Source organism: Takifugu rubripes, chromosome 21, assembly GCF_901000725.2.
Source record: "Takifugu rubripes chromosome 21, fTakRub1.2, whole genome shotgun sequence".
NCBI classification, from domain to species: domain Eukaryota; kingdom Metazoa; phylum Chordata; class Actinopteri; order Tetraodontiformes; family Tetraodontidae; genus Takifugu; species Takifugu rubripes.
In genome coordinates, this window is record NC_042305.1 from 962,827 (window position 1) to 981,148 (window position 18,322).

The following is an 18,322-nucleotide window of genomic DNA, read 5'->3' on the forward strand; positions in this document are numbered from 1 at the left end:
ATTTAATATTTAACTCCTGTACATAGTTTGGGATTAATGTGAACTATGTATATAGTTTGAGATTAATGTTTATGAGTGTGTGTTGTGTGTGTCGCAAGGATGATCGGCGGTGGAGGAGACAGAGGGAAACGGGAGCTTCTTTACTCCAAAAATTTATTTTTATTTTCCAAAATAAAGTGGGGTCAGAAGATGCCAGGTTGAATCCATACATAACATACAGACCCTACACACTTTTACTCACCACAACTTTGACTCTTTCTCCAACAATTCTTTTTTTCTCCAAAATAACAACCAACCAACTCAAACGTCCCACCCCGTCTGGGGTCTACTACAGGCTTATATAGCTGTAGCCCACCTACAGTGAAACCAATTATCAAAATTATTACGCTAACTAATACATTTACAAAACTCAAAATAACAACCGAACAGAAAATATAAAATATGCGTAAAACGCCAAACAAATTTCAACCATCAAAACCACCCAGTGCATAGTAAATATCATGTTCAACTTACTCTTCTAAAACACCCCCGCTAAAATAGATTGTGCCGTAGCACCTCGCGAAACCCCTCCATGTATACAACCATTGAGCAGTCCATCGGTTTCCCCGAACCAGGAAAGTATGTCCTGCTGGTGAGCTATTGAAATATTGGTGCTTTTGATAATGACAAACAAATAAACCTTGATGCTTTTAAACAGCCATAGCGTGAGTGTGATTCTTTGGGGCAATGTTAAACAGACGGGAGGGTGGACGCGGTGAGGCAAATATGACGCGCGTTTGTTTACTTGGGTGGAAATAATTGTAACATAAATGCCGGTTGGCCATGCCGTGCATGTTCGGCTACAATGTATTCCAATAAGAAGCTATGGTAAAAAAGTGGTGTGTGTGAAATGCTTCAACCGAGTAAACCAAGACAGAACGGAATGGAAATGAAATGCAAACGTGTCGGCGTAAGTGGCACGGCTCACTCCGTGCGTGTGTGTGTCTGTGTACGTGTGTTTGTGTTTAAATAAAATTGAATTTCCCACCTTGGTCCACACTATTGTCAACATTTCTGTCTTCGCAAAAGCCAACTCAAGGCGGCAGAGTCCGGAATTGAAAACAATATCTAAAGAACTCAAGTATCATACTAACAACACTAATATTCCATCTGTCTATCCCCAACTGAATTAACTGCCCACCTATCTCATCAGATTATTTGTAACAGAATAAGCAGATAACGTAGCATTTCCCTGTTCATATCTGCGACTTGCAATTTAGAATTTGTCAATAAAACTATGCTATGACACAAACTACAGTTTAATAGACTGCTGTGCTCCTAAAAAGAGCAGCAGTTTGTGGCTCATAAACCTCACAGACACTGCTTTGCTCTTTAAACATTTTTATGATCGTGAATTTTTCAATCAAATATCTTCCGTTTGATAATGCCCAAAGCTGGATTCGAACTCTCCCTCTGGGGTCTTCAGGAGGTTTCAATCAGGTTGTCTGTTACAGCAAATCTGGCCCGCACCGGCCTGGGATCGATTCCCGGCCATGGCACATTGCGTTTAACTTGATTTCATTTATCGGAGTTGAATCTTGTTTGATTTGTTTGAAGACGTTTCACCTCTCATCCAAGATCTGTTCTAGGCAGATTTGATGATATGACGCTCATAGGCTATATAGCCTTTCTTTTTGGGGGGGAATGGATTGGAGGCTGCTCCAACATTGACGTTTGGACTGTGACAAAGCAAATGGACAACCTCCACCAGAATAAATGTTTCAAGAAATAAGTTTGAGTTGTATTAACTTCAAAAGGCCATTTTCTTGCGGCTGCTCTCGCTTACGGCCATACCACCCTGAGAACGGCCGATCTCGTCCGATCTCGGAAGCTAAGCAGGGTCGGGCCTGGTTAGTACTTGGATGGGAGACCGCCTGGGAATACCAGGTGCTGTAAGCTTTTTGCACTCCTCCACTGGGTCAGCAGAGGCCGCCAGTGTTCCTGATAATTATCCAGCCAGATGTTATTCACTTCTTAAGTACTTCTAACATTGAGATTTAATGTTTTCCACTATTGTACATCGTTTTAGATTTAATATTTAACTCCTGTACATAGTTTGGGATTTAATGTTGAACTATGTATATAGTTTGAGATTTAATGTTTTATGAGTGTGTGTGTGTGTGTGTCGCAAGGATGATCGGCGGTGGAGGAGACAGAGGGAGACGGGAGCTTCTTTACTCCAAAAATTTATTTTTATTTTCCAAAAATAAAGTGGTGTCAGAAGATGCCAGGTTGAATCCATACAATAACATACAGACCCTACACACTTTTACACACCACAACTTTGACTCTTTCTCCAACAATTCTTTTTTTCTCCAAAATAACAACCAACCAACTCAACATCCCACCCCGTCTGGGGTCTACTACAGGGCTTATATAGCTGTAGCCCACCTACAGGTGAAACCAATTATCAAAATTATTACGCTAACTAATACATTTACAAACTCAAAATAACAACCGAACAGAAAATATAAAATATGCGTAAAACGCCCAAAACAAATTTCCACCATCAAAACCACCCAGTGCATAGTAAAATACATGTTCAACTTACTCTTCTAAAACACCCCCGCTAAAATAGATTGTGCCGTAGCACCTCGCGAAACCCCTCCATGTATACAACCATTGAGCAGTCCATCGGTTTCCCCGAACCAGGAAGTATGTCCTGCTGGTGAGCTATTGAAATATTGGTGCTTTTGATAAATGACAAACAAATAAACCTTGATGCTTTTAAACAGCCATAGCGTGAGTGTGATTCTTTGGGCAATGTTAAACAGACGGGAGGTGACGCGGTGAGGCAATATGACGCGCGTTGTTTACTTGGGTGGAAATAATTGTAACATAAATGCCGGTTGGCCATGCCGTGCATGTCGGCTACAATGTATTCCAATAAGAAGCTATGGTAAAAGTGGTGTGTGTGAAATGCTTCAACCGAGTAAACCAAGACAGAACGGAATGGAAATGAAATGCAAACGTGTCGGCGTAAGTGGCACGGCTCACTCCGTGCGTGTGTGTGTCGGTGTACGTGTGTTTGTGTTTAAATAAAATTGAATTTCCCACCTTGGTCCACACTATTGTCAACATTTCTGTCTTCGCAAAAGCCAACTCAAGGCGGCAGAGTCCGGAATTGAAAACAATATCTAAAGAACTCAAGTATCATACTAACAACACTAATATTCCATCTGTCTATCCCCAACTGAATTAACTCCCCACCTATCTCATCAGATTATTTGTAACAGAATAAGCAGATAACGTAGCATTTCCCTGTTCATATCTGCGACTTGCAATTTAGAATTTGTCAATAAAACTATGCTATGACACAAACTACAGTTTAATAGACTGCTGTGCTCCTAAAAAGAGCAGCATTTGTGGCTCATAAACCTCACAGACACTGCTTTGCTCTTTAAACATTTTTATGATCGTGAATTTTTCAATCAAATATCTTCCGTTTGATAATGCCCAAAGCTGGATTCGAACTCTCCCTCTGGGGTCTTCAGGAGGTTTCAATCAGGTTGTCTGTTACAGCAAATCTGGCCCGCACCGGCCTGGGATCGATTCCCGGCCATGGCACATTGCGTTTAACTTGATTTCATTTATCGGAGTTGAATCTTGTTTGATTTGTTTGAAGACGTTTCACCTCTCATCCAAGATCTGTTCTAGGCAGATTTGATGATATGACGCTCATAGGCTATATAGCCTTTTCTTTTGGGGGGAATGGATTGGAGGCTGCTCCAACATTGACGTTTGGACTGTGACAAAGCAAAATGGACAACCTCCACCAGAATAAATGTTTCAAGAAAATAAGTTTGAGTTGTATTAACTTCAAAAGGCCATTTTCTTGCGGCTGCTCTCGCTTACGGCCATACCACCCTGAGAACGCCCGATCTCGTCCGATCTCGGAAGCTAAGCAGGGTCGGGCCTGGTTAGTACTTGGATGGGAGACCGCCTGGGAATACCAGGTGCTGTAAGCTTTTTGCACTCCTCCACTGGGTCAGCAGAGGCCGCCAGTGTTCCTGATAATTATCCAGCCAGATGTTATTCACTTCTTAAGTACTTCTAACATTGAGATTTAATGTTGCACTATTGTACATCGTTTTAGATTTAATATTTAACTCCTGTACATAGTTTGGGATTTAATGTTGAACTATGTATATAGTTTGAGATTTAATGTTTTATGAGTGTGTGTGTGTGTGTGTCGCAAGGATGATCGGCGGTGGAGGAGACAGAGGGAGACGGGAGCTTCTTTACTCCAAAAATTTATTTTTATTTTCCAAAAATAAAGTGGTGTCAGAAGATGCCAGGTTGAATCCATACAATAACATACAGACCCTACACACTTTTACACACCACAACTTTGACTCTTTCTCCAACAATTCTTTTTTTCTCCAAAATAACAACCAACCAACTCAACATCCCACCCCGTCTGGGGTCTACTACAGGGCTTATATAGCTGTAGCCCACCTACAGGTGAAACCAATTATCAAAATTATTACGCTAACTAATACATTTACAAACTCAAAATAACAACCGAACAGAAAATATAAAATATGCGTAAACGCCCAAAACAAATTTCCACCATCAAAACCACCCAGTGCATAGTAAAATACATGTTCAACTTACTCTTCTAAAACACCCCCCGCTAAAATAGATTGTGCCGTAGCACCTCGCGAAACCCCTCCATGTATACAACCATTGAGCAGTCCATCGGTTTCCCCGAACCAGGAAGTATGTCCTGCTGGTGAGCTATTGAAATATTGGTGCTTTTGATAAATGACAAACAAATAAACCTTGATGCTTTTAAACAGCCATAGCGTGAGTGTGATTCTTTGGGCAATGTTAAACAGACGGGAGGTGACGCGGTGAGGCAATATGACGCGCGTTGTTTACTTGGGTGGAAATAATTGTAACATAAATGCCGGTTGGCCATGCCGTGCATGTCGGCTACAATGTATTCCAATAAGAAGCTATGGTAAAAAGTGGTGTGTGTGAAATGCTTCAACCGAGTAAACCAAGACAGAACGGAATGGAAATGAAATGCAAACGTGTCGGCGTAAGTGGCACGGCTCACTCCGTGCGTGTGTGTGTCGGTGTACGTGTGTTTGTGTTTAAATAAAATTGAATTTCCCACCTTGGTCCACACTATTGTCAACATTTCTGTCTTCGCAAAAGCCAACTCAAGGCGGCAGAGTCCGGAATTGAAAACAATATCTAAAGAACTCAAGTATCATACTAACAACACTAATATTCCATCTGTCTATCCCCAACTGAATTAACTCCCCACCTATCTCATCAGATTATTTGTAACAGAATAAGCAGATAACGTAGCATTTCCCTGTTCATATCTGCGACTTGCAATTTAGAATTTGTCAATAAAACTATGCTATGACACAAACTACAGTTTAATAGACTGCTGTGCTCCTAAAAAGAGCAGCATTTGTGGCTCATAAACCTCACAGACACTGCTTTGCTCTTTAAACATTTTTATGATCGTGAATTTTCAATCAAATATCTTCCGTTTGATAATGCCCAAAGCTGGATTCGAACTCTCCCTCTGGGTCTTCAGGAGGTTTCAATCAGGTTGTCTGTTACAGCAAATCTGGCCCGCACCGGCCTGGGATCGATTCCCGGCCATGGCACATTGCGTTTAACTTGATTTCATTTATCGGAGTTGAATCTTGTTTGATTTGTTTGAAGACGTTTCACCTCTCATCCAAGATCTGTTCTAGGCAGATTTGATGATATGACGCTCATAGGCTATATAGCCTTTTCTTTTTGGGGGGAATGGATTGGAGGCTGCTCCAACATTGACGTTTGGACTGTGACAAAGCAAAATGGACAACCTCCACCAGAATAAATGTTTCAAGAAAATAAGTTTGAGTTGTATTAACTTCAAAAGGCCATTTTCTTGCGGCTGCTCTCGCTTACGGCCATACCACCCTGAGAACGCCCGATCTCGTCCGATCTCGGAAGCTAAGCAGGGTCGGGCCTGGTTAGTACTTGGATGGGAGACCGCCTGGGAATACCAGGTGCTGTAAGCTTTTTGCACTCCTCACTGGGTCAGCAGAGGCCGCCAGTGTTCCTGATAATTATCCAGCCAGATGTTATTCACTTCTTAAGTACTTCTAACATTGAGATTTAATGTTGCACTATTGTACATCGTTTTAGATTTAATATTTAACTCCTGTACATAGTTTGGGATTTAATGTTGAACTATGTATATAGTTTGAGATTTAATGTTTTATGAGTGTGTGTGTGTGTGTGTCGCAAGGATGATCGGCGGTGGAGGAGACAGAGGGAGACGGGAGCTTCTTTACTCCAAAAATTTATTTTATTTTCCAAAAATAAAGTGGTGTCAGAAGATGCCAGGTTGAATCCATACAATAACATACAGACCCTACACACTTTTACACACCACAACTTTGACTCTTTCTCCAACAATTCTTTTTTTCTCCAAAATAACAACCAACCAACTCAACATCCCACCCCGTCTGGGGTCTACTACAGGGCTTATATAGCTGTAGCCCACCTACAGGTGAAACCAATTATCAAATTATTACGCTAACTAATACATTTACAAACTCAAAATAACAACCGAACAGAAAATATAAAATATGCGTAAAACGCCCAAAACAAATTTCCACCATCAAAACCACCCAGTGCATAGTAAAATACATGTTCAACTTACTCTTCTAAAACACCCCCGCTAAAATAGATTGTGCCGTAGCACCTCGCGAAACCCCTCCATGTATACAACCATTGAGCAGTCCATCGGTTTCCCCGAACCAGGAAGTATGTCCTGCTGGTGAGCTATTGAAATATTGGTGCTTTTGATAAATGACAAACAAATAAACCTTGATGCTTTTAAACAGCCATAGCGTGAGTGTGATTCTTTGGGCAATGTTAACAGACGGGAGGTGACGCGGTGAGGCAATATGACGCGCGTTGTTTACTTGGGTGGAAATAATTGTAACATAAATGCCGGTTGGCCATGCCGTGCATGTCGGCTACAATGTATTCCAATAAGAAGCTATGGTAAAAAGTGGTGTGTGTGAAATGCTTCAACCGAGTAAACCAAGACAGAACGGAATGGAAATGAAATGCAAACGTGTCGGCGTAAGTGGCACGGCTCACTCCGTGCGTGTGTGTGTCGGTGTACGTGTGTTGTGTTTAAATAAAATTGAATTTCCCACCTTGGTCCACACTATTGTCAACATTTCTGTCTTCGCAAAAGCCAACTCAAGGCGGCAGAGTCCGGAATTGAAAACAATATCTAAAGAACTCAAGTATCATACTAACAACACTAATATTCCATCTGTCTATCCCCAACTGAATTAACTCCCCACCTATCTCATCAGATTATTTGTAACAGAATAAGCAGATAACGTAGCATTTCCCTGTTCATATCTGCGACTTGCAATTTAGAATTTGTCAATAAAACTATGCTATGACACAAACTACAGTTTAATAGACTGCTGTGCTCCTAAAAAGAGCAGCATTTGTGGCTCATAAACCTCACAGACACTGCTTTGCTCTTTAAACATTTTTATGATCGTGAATTTTTCAATCAAATATCTTCCGTTTGATAATGCCCAAAGCTGGATTCGAACTCTCCCTCTGGGGTCTTCAGGAGGTTTCAATCAGGTTGTCTGTTACAGCAAATCTGGCCCGCACCGGCCCGGGATCGATTCCCGGCCATGGCACATTGCGTTTAACTTGATTTCATTTATCGGAGTTGAATCTTGTTTGATTTGTTTGAAGACGTTTCACCTCTCATCCAAGATCTGTTCTAGGCAGATTTGATGATATGACGCTCATAGGCTATATAGCCTTTTCTTTTTGGGGGGAATGGATTGGAGGCTGCTCCAACATTGACGTTTGGACTGTGACAAAGCAAAATGGACAACCTCCACCAGAATAAATGTTTCAAGAAAATAAGTTTGAGTTGTATTAACTTCAAAAGGCCATTTTCTTGCGGCTGCTCTCGCTTACGGCCATACCACCCTGAGAACGCCCGATCTCGTCCGATCTCGGAAGCTAAGCAGGGTCGGGCCTGGTTAGTACTTGGATGGGAGACCGCCTGGGAATACCAGGTGCTGTAGCTTTTTGCACTCCTCCACTGGGTCAGCAGAGGCCGCCAGTGTTCCTGATAATTATCCAGCCAGATGTTATTCACTTCTTAAGTACTTCTAACATTGAGATTTAATGTTGCACTATTGTACATCGTTTAGATTTATATTTAACTCCTGTACATAGTTTGGGATTTAATGTTGAACTATGTATATAGTTTGAGATTTAATGTTTTATGAGTGTGTGTGTGTGTGTGTCGCAAGGATGATCGGCGGTGGAGGAGACAGAGGGAGACGGGAGCTTCTTTACTCCAAAAATTTATTTTTATTTTCCAAAAATAAAGTGGTGTCAGAAGATGCCAGGTTGAATCCATACAATAACATACAGACCCTACACACTTTTACACACCACAACTTTGACTCTTTCTCCAACAATTCTTTTTTTCTCCAAAATAACAACCAACCAACTCAACATCCCACCCCGTCTGGGGTCTACTACAGGGCTTATATAGCTGTAGCCCACCTACAGGTGAAACCAATTATCAAAATTATTACGCTAACTAATACATTTACAAACTCAAAATAACAACCGAACAGAAAATATAAAATATGCGTAAAAACGCCCAAAACCAAATTTCCACCATCAAAACCACCCAGTGCATAGTAAAATACATGTTCAACTTACTCTTCTAAACACCCCCGCTAAAATAGATTGTGCCGTAGCACCTCGCGAAACCCCTCCATGTATACAACCATTGAGCAGTCCCTCGGTTTCCCCGAACCAGGAAGTATGTCCTGCTGGTGAGCTATTGAAATATTGGTGCTTTTGATAAATGACAAACAAATAAACCTTGATGCTTTTAAACAGCCATAGCGTGAGTGTGATTCTTTGGGCAATGTTAAACAGACGGGAGGTGACGCGGTGAGGCAATATGACGCGCGTTGTTTACTTGGGTGGAAATAATTGTAACATAAATGCCGGTTGGCCATGCCGTGCATGTCGGCTACAATGTATTCCAATAAGAAGCTATGGTAAAAAGTGGTGTGTGTGAATGCTTCAACCGAGTAAACCAAGACAGAACGGAATGGAAATGAAATGCAAACGTGTCGGCGTAAGTGGCACGGCTCACTCCGTGCGTGTGTGTGTCTGTGTACGTGTGTTTGTGTTTAAATAAAATTGAATTTCCCACCTTGGTCCACACTATTGTCAACATTTCTGTCTTCGCAAAAGCCAACTCAAGGCGGCAGAGTCCGGAATTGAAAACAATATCTAAAGAACTCAAGTATCATACTAACAACACTAATATTCCATCTGTCTATCCCCAACTGAATTAACTCCCCACCTATCTCATCAGATTATTGTAACAGAATAAGCAGATAACGTAGCATTTCCTGTTCATATCTGCGACTTGCAATTTAGAATTTGTCAATTAAACTATGCTATGACACAAACTACAGTTTAATAGACTGCTGTGCTCCTAAAAAGAGCAGCATTTGTGGCTCATAAACCTCACAGACACTGCTTTGCTCTTTAAACATTTTTATGATCGTGAATTTTTCAATCAATATCTTCCGTTTTGATAATGCCCAAAGCTGGATTCGAACTCTCCCTCTGGGGTCTTCAGGAGGTTTCAATCAGGTTGTCTGTTACAGCAAATCTCGACTGGCCCGCACCGGCCCGGGATCGATTCCCGGCCACGGCACATTGCGTTTAACTTGATTTCATTTATCGGAGTTGAATCTTGTTTGATTTGTTTGAAGACGTTTCACCTCTCATCCAAGATCCGTTCTAGGCAGATTTGATGATATGACGCTCATAGGCTATATAGCCTTTTCTTTTTGGGGGGAATGGATTGGAGGCTGCTCCAACATTGACGTTTGGACTGTGACAAAGCAAAATGGACAACCTCCACCAGAATAAATGTTTCAAGAAAATAAGTTTGAGTTGTATTAACTTCAAAAGGCCATTTTCTTGCGGCTGCTCTCGCTTACGGCCATACCACCCTGAGAACGCCCGATCTCGTCCGATCTCGGAAGCTAAGCAGGGTCGGGCCTGGTTAGTACTTGGATGGGAGACCGCCTGGGAATACCAGGTGCTGTAAGCTTTTTGCACTCCTCCACTGGGTCAGCAGAGGCCGCCAGTGTTCCTGATAATTATCCAGCCAGATGTTATTCACTTCTTAAGTACTTCTAACATTGAGATTTAATGTTGCACTATTGTACATCGTTTTAGATTTAATATTTAACTCCTGTACATAGTTTGGGATTTAATGTTGAACTATGTATATAGTTTGAGATTTAATGTTTTATGATGTGTGTGTGTGTGTGTGTCGCAAGGATGATCGGCGGTGGAGGAGACAGAGGGAGACGGGAGCTTCTTTACTCCAAAAATTTATTTTTATTTTCCAAAAATAAAGTGGTGTCAGAAGATGCCAGGTTGAATCCATACAATAACATACAGACCCTGCACACTTTTACACACCACAACTTTGACTCTTTCTCCAACAATTCTTTTTTTCTCCAAAATAACAACCAACCAACTCAACATCCCACCCCGTCTGGGGTCTACTACAGGGCTTATATAGCTGTAGCCCACCTACAGGTGAAACCAATTATCAAAATTATTACGCTAACTAATACATTTACAAACTCAAAATAACAACCGAACAGAAAATATAAAATATGCGTAAAACGCCCAAAACAAATTTCAACCATCAAAACCACCCAGTGCATAGTAAAATACATGTTCAACTTACTCTTCTAAAACACCCCCGCTAAAATAGATTGTGCCGTAGCACCTCGCGAAACCCCTCCATGTATACAACCATTGAGCAGTCCCTCGGTTTCCCCGAACCAGGAAGTATGTCCTGCTGGTGAGCTATTGAAATATTGGTGCTTTTGATAAATGACAAACAAATAAACCTTGATGCTTTTAAACAGCCATAGCGTGAGTGTGATTCTTTGGGCAATGTTAAACAGACGGGAGGTGACGCGGTGAGGCAATATGACGCGCGTTGTTTACTTGGGTGGAAATAATTGTAACATAAATGCCGGTTGGCCATGCCGTGCATGTCGGCTACAATGTATTCCAATAAGAAGCTATGGTAAAAAGTGGGTGTGTGTGAAATGCTTCAACCGAGTAAACCAAGACAGAACGGAATGGAAATGAAATGCAAACGTGTCGGCGTAAGTGGCACGGCTCACTCCGTGCGTGTGTGTGTCTGTGTACGTGTGTTTGTGTTTAAATAAAATTGAATTTCCCACCTTGGTCCACACTATTGTCAACATTTCTGTCTTCGCAAAAGCCAACTCAAGGCGGCAGAGTCCGGAATTGAAAACAATATCTAAAGAACTCAAGTATCATACTAACAACACTAATATTCCATCTGTCTATCCCCAACTGAATTAACTCCCCACCTATCTCATCAGATTATTTGTAACAGAATAAGCAGATAACGTAGCATTTCCCTGTTCATATCTGCGACTTGCAATTTAGAATTTGTCAATAAAACTATGCTATGACACAAACTACAGTTTAATAGACTGCTGTGCTCCTAAAAAGAGCAGCATTTGTGGCTCATAAACCTCACAGACACTGCTTTGCTCTTTAAACATTTTTATGATCGTGAATTTTTCAATCAAATATCTTCCGTTTGATAATGCCCAAAGCTGGATTCGAACTCTCCCTCTGGGGTCTTCAGGAGGTTTCAATCAGGTTGTCTGTTACAGCAAATCTCGACTGGCCCGCACCGGCCCGGGATCGATTCCCGGCCATGGCACATTGCGTTTAACTTGATTTCATTTATCGGAGTTGAATCTTGTTTGAAGACGTTTCACCTCTCATCCAAGATCCGTTCTAGGCAGATTTGATGATATGACGCTCATAGGCTATATAGCCTTTTCTTTTTGGGGGGAATGGATTGGAGGCTGCTCCAACATTGACGTTTGGACTGTGACCAAGCAAAATGGACAACCTCCACCAGAATAAATGTTTCAAGAAAATAAGTTTGAGTTGTATTAACTTCAAAAGGCCATTTTCTTGCGGCTGCTCTCGCTTACGGCCATACCACCCTGAGAACGCCCGATCTCGTCCGATCTCGGAAGCTAAGCAGGGTCGGGCCTGGTTAGTACTTGGATGGGAGACCGCCTGGGAATACCAGGTGCTGTAAGCTTTTTGCACTCCTCCACTGGGTCAGCAGAGGCCGCCAGTGTTCCTGATAATTATCCAGCCAGATGTTATTCACTTCTTAAGTACTTCTAACATTGAGATTTAATGTTGCACTATTGTACATCGTTTTAGATTTAATATTTAACTCCTGTACATAGTTTGGGATTTAATGTTGAACTATGTATATAGTTTGAGATTTAATGTTTTATGATGTGTGTGTGTGTGTGTGTCGCAAGGATGATCGGCGGTGGAGGAGACAGAGGGAGACGGGATGCTTCTTTACTCCAAAAATTTATTTTATTTTCCAAAAATAAAGTGGTGTCAGAAGATGCCAGGTTGAATCCATACAATAACATACAGACCCTGCACACTTTTACACACCACAACTTTGACTCTTTCTCCAACAATTCTTTTTTTTCTCCAAAATAACAACCAACCAACTCAACATCCCACCCCGTCTGGGGTCTACTACAGGGCTTATATAGCTGTAGCCCACCTACAGGTGAAACCAATTATCAAAATTATTACGCTAACTAATACATTTACAAACTCAAAATAACAACCGAACAGAAAATATAAAATATGCGTAAAACGCCCAAAACAAATTTCCACCATCAAAACCACCCAGTGCATAGTAAAATACATGTTCAACTTACTCTTCTAAAACACCCCCGCTAAAATAGATTGTGCCGTAGCACCTCGCGAAACCCCTCCATGTATACAACCATTGAGCAGTCCCTCGGTTTTCCCCGAACCAGGAAGTATGTCCTGCTGGTGAGCTATTGAAATATTGGTGCTTTTGATAAATGACAAACAAATAAACCTCGATGCTTTTAAACAGCCATAGCGTGAGTGTGATTCTTTGGGCAATGTTAAACAGACGGGAGGTGACGCGGTGAGGCAATATGACGCGCGTTGTTTACTTGGGGTGGAAATAATTGTAACATAAATGCCGGTTGGCCATGCCGTGCATGTCGGCTACAATGTATTCCAATAAGAAGCTATGGTAAAAAGTGGTGTGTGTGAAATGCTTCAACCGAGTAAACCAAGACAGAACGGAATGGAAATGAAATGCAAAACGTGTCGGCGTAAGTGGCACGGCTCACTCCGTGCGTGTGTGTGTCGGTGTACGTTGTTTTGTGTTAAATAAAATTGAATTTCCCACCTTGGTCCACACTATTGTCAACATTTCTGTCTTCGCAAAAGCCAACTCAAGGCGGCAGAGTCCGGAATTGAAAACAATATCTAAAGAACTCAAGTATCATCCTAACAACACTAATATTCCATCTGTCTATCCCCAACTGAATTAACTCCCCACCTATCTCATCAGATTATTTGTAACAGAATAAGCAGATAACGTAGCATTTCCCTGTTCATATCTGCGACTTGCAATTTAGAATTTGTCAATAAACTATGCTATGACACAAACTACAGTTTAATAGACTGCTGTGCTCCTAAAAAGAGGCAGCATTTTGTGGCTCATAAACCTCACAGACACTGCTTTGCTCTTTAAAACATTTTTATGATCGTGAATTTTTCAATCAAATATCTTCCGTTTGATAATGCCCAAAGCTGGATTCGAACTCTCCCTCTGGGGTCTTCAGGAGGTTTCAATCAGGTTGTCTGTTACAGCAAATCTCGACTGGCCCGCACCGGCCATGGGATCGATTCCCGGCCATGGCACATTGCGTTTAACTTGATTTCATTTATCGGAGTTGAATCTTGTTTGATTTGTTTGAAGACGTTTCACCTCTCATCCAAGATCCGTTCTAGGCAGATTTGATGATATGACGCTCATAGGCTATATAGCCTTTTCTTTTTGGGGGGGAATGGATTGGAGGCTGCTCCAACATTGACGTTTGGACTGTGACAAAGCAAAATGGACAACCTCCACCAGAATAAATGTTTCAAGAAAATAAGTTTGAGTTGTATTAACTTCAAAAGGCCATTTTCTTGCGGCTGCTCTCGCTTCCGGCCATTACCCCCCTGAGAACGCCCGATCTCGTCCGATCTCGGAAGCTAAGCAGGGTCGGGCCTTGGTTAGTACTTTGATGGGAGACCGCCTGGGAAATACCAGGTGCTGTAAGCTTTTTGCACTCCTCCACTGGGTCAGCAGAGGCCGCCAGTGTTCCTGATAATTATCCAGCCAGATGTTATTCACTTCTTAAGTACTTCTAACATTGAGATTTAATGTTGCACTATGTACATCGTTTTAGATTTAATATTTAACTCCTGTACATAGTTGGGATTTAATGTTGAACTATGTATATAGTTTGAGATTTAATGTTTTTATTAGTGTGTGTGTGTGTGTGTCGCAAGGTGATCGGCGGGTGGAGGGACAGAGGAGACGGGTGCTTCTTTACTCCAAAAATTTATTTTTATTTTCCAAAAATAAAGTGGTGTCAGAAGATGCCAGGTTGAATCCATACAATAACATACAGACCCTGCACACTTTTACACACCACAACTTTGACTCTTTCTCCAACAATTCTTTTTTTCTCCAAAATAACAACCAACCAACTCAACATCCCACCCCGTCTGGGGTCTACTACAGGGCTAATATAGCTGTAGCCCTCCTACAGGTGAAACCAATTATCAAAATTATTACGCTAACTAATACATTTACAAACTCAAAATAACAACCGAACAGAAAATATAAAATATGCGTAAAACGCCCAAAACAAATGTCCACCATCAAAACAGCCCAGTGCATAGTAAAATACATGTTCAACTTACTCTTATAAAACACCCCCGCTAAAATAGATTGTGCCGTAGCACCTCGCGAAACCCCTCCATGTATACAATCATTGAGCAGTCCATCGGTTTCCCCGAACCAGGAAGTATGTCCTGCTGGTGAGCTATTGAAATATTGGTGCTTTTGATAAATGACAAACAAATAAACCTCGATGCTTTTAAACAGCCATAGTGTGAGTGTGATTCTTTGGGGCAACGTTTAAACAGACGGGAGGTGACGCGGTGTGAGGCAATATGACGCGCGTTGTTTACTGGGTGGAAATAATTGTAACATAAATGCCGGTTGGCCATGCCGTGCATGTCGGCTACAATGTATTCCAATAAGAAGCTATGGTAAAAAGTGGTGTGTGTGAAATGCTTCAACCGAGTAACCCAAGACAGGACGGAATGGAAATGAAATGCAAACGTGTCGGCGTAAGTGGCACGGCTCACTCCGTGCGTGTGGTGTGTCTGTGTACGTGTGTTTGTGTTTAAAATAAAATTGAATTTCCCACTTTGGTCCACACTATTGTCAACATTTCTGTCTTCGCAAAAGCCCACTCAAGGCGGCAGAGTCCGGAATTGAAAACAATATCTAAAGAACTCAAGTATCATCCTAACAACACTAATATTCCATCTGTCTATCCCCAACTGAATTAACTCCACACCTATCTCATCAGATTATTTGTAACAGAATAAGCAGATAACGTAGCATTTCCCTGTTCATATCTGCGACTTGCAATTTAGAATTTGTCAATAAAACTATGCTATGACACAAACTACAGTTTAATAGACTGCTGTGCTCCTAAAGAGAGCAGCATTTGTGGCTCATAAACCTCACAGACACTGCTTTGCTCTTTAAACATTTTTATGATCGTGAATTTTTCAACCAAATATCTTCCGTTTGATAATGCCCAAAGCGGGATTCGAACTCTCCCTCTGGGGTCTTCAGGAGGTTTCAATCAGGTTGTCTGTTACAGCAAATCTCGACTGGCCCGCACCGGCCCGGAGTCGATTCCCGGCCATGGCACATTGCGTTTAACTTGATTTCATTTATCGGAGTTGAATCTTGTTTGATTTGTTTGAAGACGTTTCACCTCTCATCCAAGATCCGTTCTAGGCAGATTTGATGATATGACGCTCATAGGCTATATAGCCTTTTCTTTTTGGGGGGAATGGATTGGAGGCTGCTCCACATTGACGTTTGGACTGTGACAAAGCAAAAATGGACACCTCCACCAGATAAATGTTTCAAGAAAATAAGTTTGAGTTGTATTAACTTCAAAAGGCCATTTTCTTGCGGCTGCTCTCGCTTACGGCCATACACCCTGAGAACGCCCGATCTCGTCCGATCTCGGAGCTAAGCAGGGTCGGCACTGGTTAGTACTTGGGTGGGAGACCGCCTGGGAATACCAGGTGCTGTAAGCTTTTTGCACTCCCTCCACTGGGTCAGCAGAGGCCGCCAGTGTTCCTGATAATTATCCAGCCAGATGTTTAGTTCACTTCTTAAGTACTTCTAACATTGAGATTTAATGTTGCACTAATTGTACAATCGTTTTAGATTTATATTTAACTCCTGTACATAGTTTGGGATTTAATGTTGCACTGAGATTTAATGTTGCACTATTCGGTTCGATTCCCGGCGTATTCCCTCGGAGGTCGTATCGGGCCTTACTGGCCTGTGGGACACATTGTCGTGACTATGTCTCTCGACTGGTCTGGGAACGCCTGGGGATCCCCCCGGATGAGCTGGAAGAAGTAGCTGGAGAGAGGGAACTCTGGGTCTCTCTCCTTAGGCTGCTGCCCCCGCGACCCTACCCCGGATAAGTGGTGGAGGATGGATGGATGGATGCCAAAATCACTTCAGCATCCAGGTCTGGGAACAGCAACTCAAAACTGATCAAACTTTATGGCTGTAGGAGCTCCGCCAATCCTCTGAAACTGAATTGAATGTATATTTAAATAACATTTTAAATACTACATCTGCTTCCACCTACTATTAACACACTGTTTATTCTTTTCTGTTAAATGGGGAACTTTCAAAAAGGTGTTTATCCACAGTTATAAAGATAAACTTTAATGGGAAGGTGAATATTGTCTTATCATATGTAAAATATATAACAAAGTTCATCCATGATTAAACTTATATCTTCAAGGATTATCCACATTAATCTGGATAGATAATAGAAAATATATTAACATCACAATGATTTTATAATGAAAAAACTAAAGTAAATCAGGCCCTTCCTCTTATTATGGGGTTACTGGAAATGTCTCTTTATTTTATAGGGACATAGAAAACTTCATTTTGTGGGTGTGTAATTTACCTATTGTATTGATTTGTCCTTAAAGTCTAATGGTGGCCAGCAAGGCCGCTGGGCTTGTTCAGCCCCAGAGGTTTCACACACTGGGCCCCTGGGCCCGGAACCCTTGGGCTCCCCCCTGGGCCCTGGACTTATCTCCATACACTGTATAAATGACTGATGCAAATGCACATCTGTCCGTCCCAGGGAGACGGGCCCCTCAGCTGTGGAGCTCCTTCAGGTTTCTTCTTTTCCTTAAAGGCATCAAATTCAAAAAGAGTGAATAATTATCATTTTAACATTAAACATCTTGAATTTAAAGCTTCAAAAGCAAAGTGTTTGTCTATGTTCTCTTTCTTATTGGAACTGCTCCTTGTAGAAATGATTTGGAAAAAGAATTTTAAATGACTTTAAACTGACTTTGAGGAGCCTCACAAACATGAAACGGATCAGAACTGGGAGGTCTGGGCTTTGGTGCCTGCTTATATGAAAATCAAATGAAATAAAAATGCAGCCAAACTAAAGTTCAGTGACGAGCTGTTTTATTGATGAGTAACACTGACAAGCTGTAGGTTTGCTGCCTCATCTGTGGTCGGGATGCAGATGTGGACCTCACGGTCATCATCATTCCAGCTGTGAACGGACGCCACGGTAGAGGAGCTCAGATGGAAGGATGAGGACAGACGACACATTAATGGTTTTATTCTTGGTTTGTGACTGTCCCAGTGAGACCAGTCCACTGTTTGGAAGTAGTTAAATCCAACCTCTACTCTGAGCTTCAGGCAGCAAACACGACAGTGGAAAACGGCTGTGCAAATATATTTTGGAGGACAAAGTTCAGCTGCTCTCTGGCGTTTGTGTAATGCAGCCTGGCTTTACCTGGACAATCAATGATGTTCAGCAGCGGCCTCAGCAATGATGAAGGCCCCTGATTACATAACAGGTTGTCCTTCCCTTTTGTGAGGAACTTTCCTTCCTCCTCAGTCTCCTTCCTTCTGAAGAGTGAGCGCAGGCTT

General features: G+C 41.8%; 6 non-coding genes and 2 pseudogenes across 6 annotated transcripts; all 8 read left to right on the forward strand.

Annotated features, from left to right (window-relative positions):
- The first annotated feature begins 1,819 nt into the window (after positions 1–1,819).
- On the forward strand, positions 1,820–1,938 carry LOC115247741 (5S ribosomal RNA). The gene has a single exon (XR_003886844.1). It is a non-coding gene; the product is annotated as a 5S ribosomal RNA (ribosomal RNA).
- A 1,950-nt stretch (positions 1,939–3,888) lies between these two features.
- LOC115247759 (5S ribosomal RNA) lies at positions 3,889–4,007 on the forward strand. Its single transcript, XR_003886857.1, has one exon. It is a non-coding gene; the product is annotated as a 5S ribosomal RNA (ribosomal RNA).
- A 1,948-nt stretch (positions 4,008–5,955) lies between these two features.
- LOC115247760 (5S ribosomal RNA) lies at positions 5,956–6,074 on the forward strand. Its single transcript, XR_003886858.1, has one exon. It is a non-coding gene; the product is annotated as a 5S ribosomal RNA (ribosomal RNA).
- A 1,945-nt stretch (positions 6,075–8,019) lies between these two features.
- Positions 8,020–8,138, forward strand: LOC115247748 (5S ribosomal RNA). The gene has a single exon (XR_003886851.1). It is a non-coding gene; the product is annotated as a 5S ribosomal RNA (ribosomal RNA).
- A 1,950-nt stretch (positions 8,139–10,088) lies between these two features.
- LOC115247761 (5S ribosomal RNA) lies at positions 10,089–10,207 on the forward strand. Its single transcript, XR_003886859.1, has one exon. It is a non-coding gene; the product is annotated as a 5S ribosomal RNA (ribosomal RNA).
- A 1,948-nt stretch (positions 10,208–12,155) lies between these two features.
- Positions 12,156–12,274, forward strand: LOC115247762 (5S ribosomal RNA). The gene has a single exon (XR_003886860.1). It is a non-coding gene; the product is annotated as a 5S ribosomal RNA (ribosomal RNA).
- Positions 12,275–14,237: 1,963 nt separating this feature from the next.
- Positions 14,238–14,359, forward strand: LOC115247754 (uncharacterized; annotated as a pseudogene).
- A 1,955-nt stretch (positions 14,360–16,314) lies between these two features.
- LOC115247755 (uncharacterized) lies at positions 16,315–16,431 on the forward strand (annotated as a pseudogene).
- Positions 16,432–18,322: the final 1,891 nt, after the last annotated feature.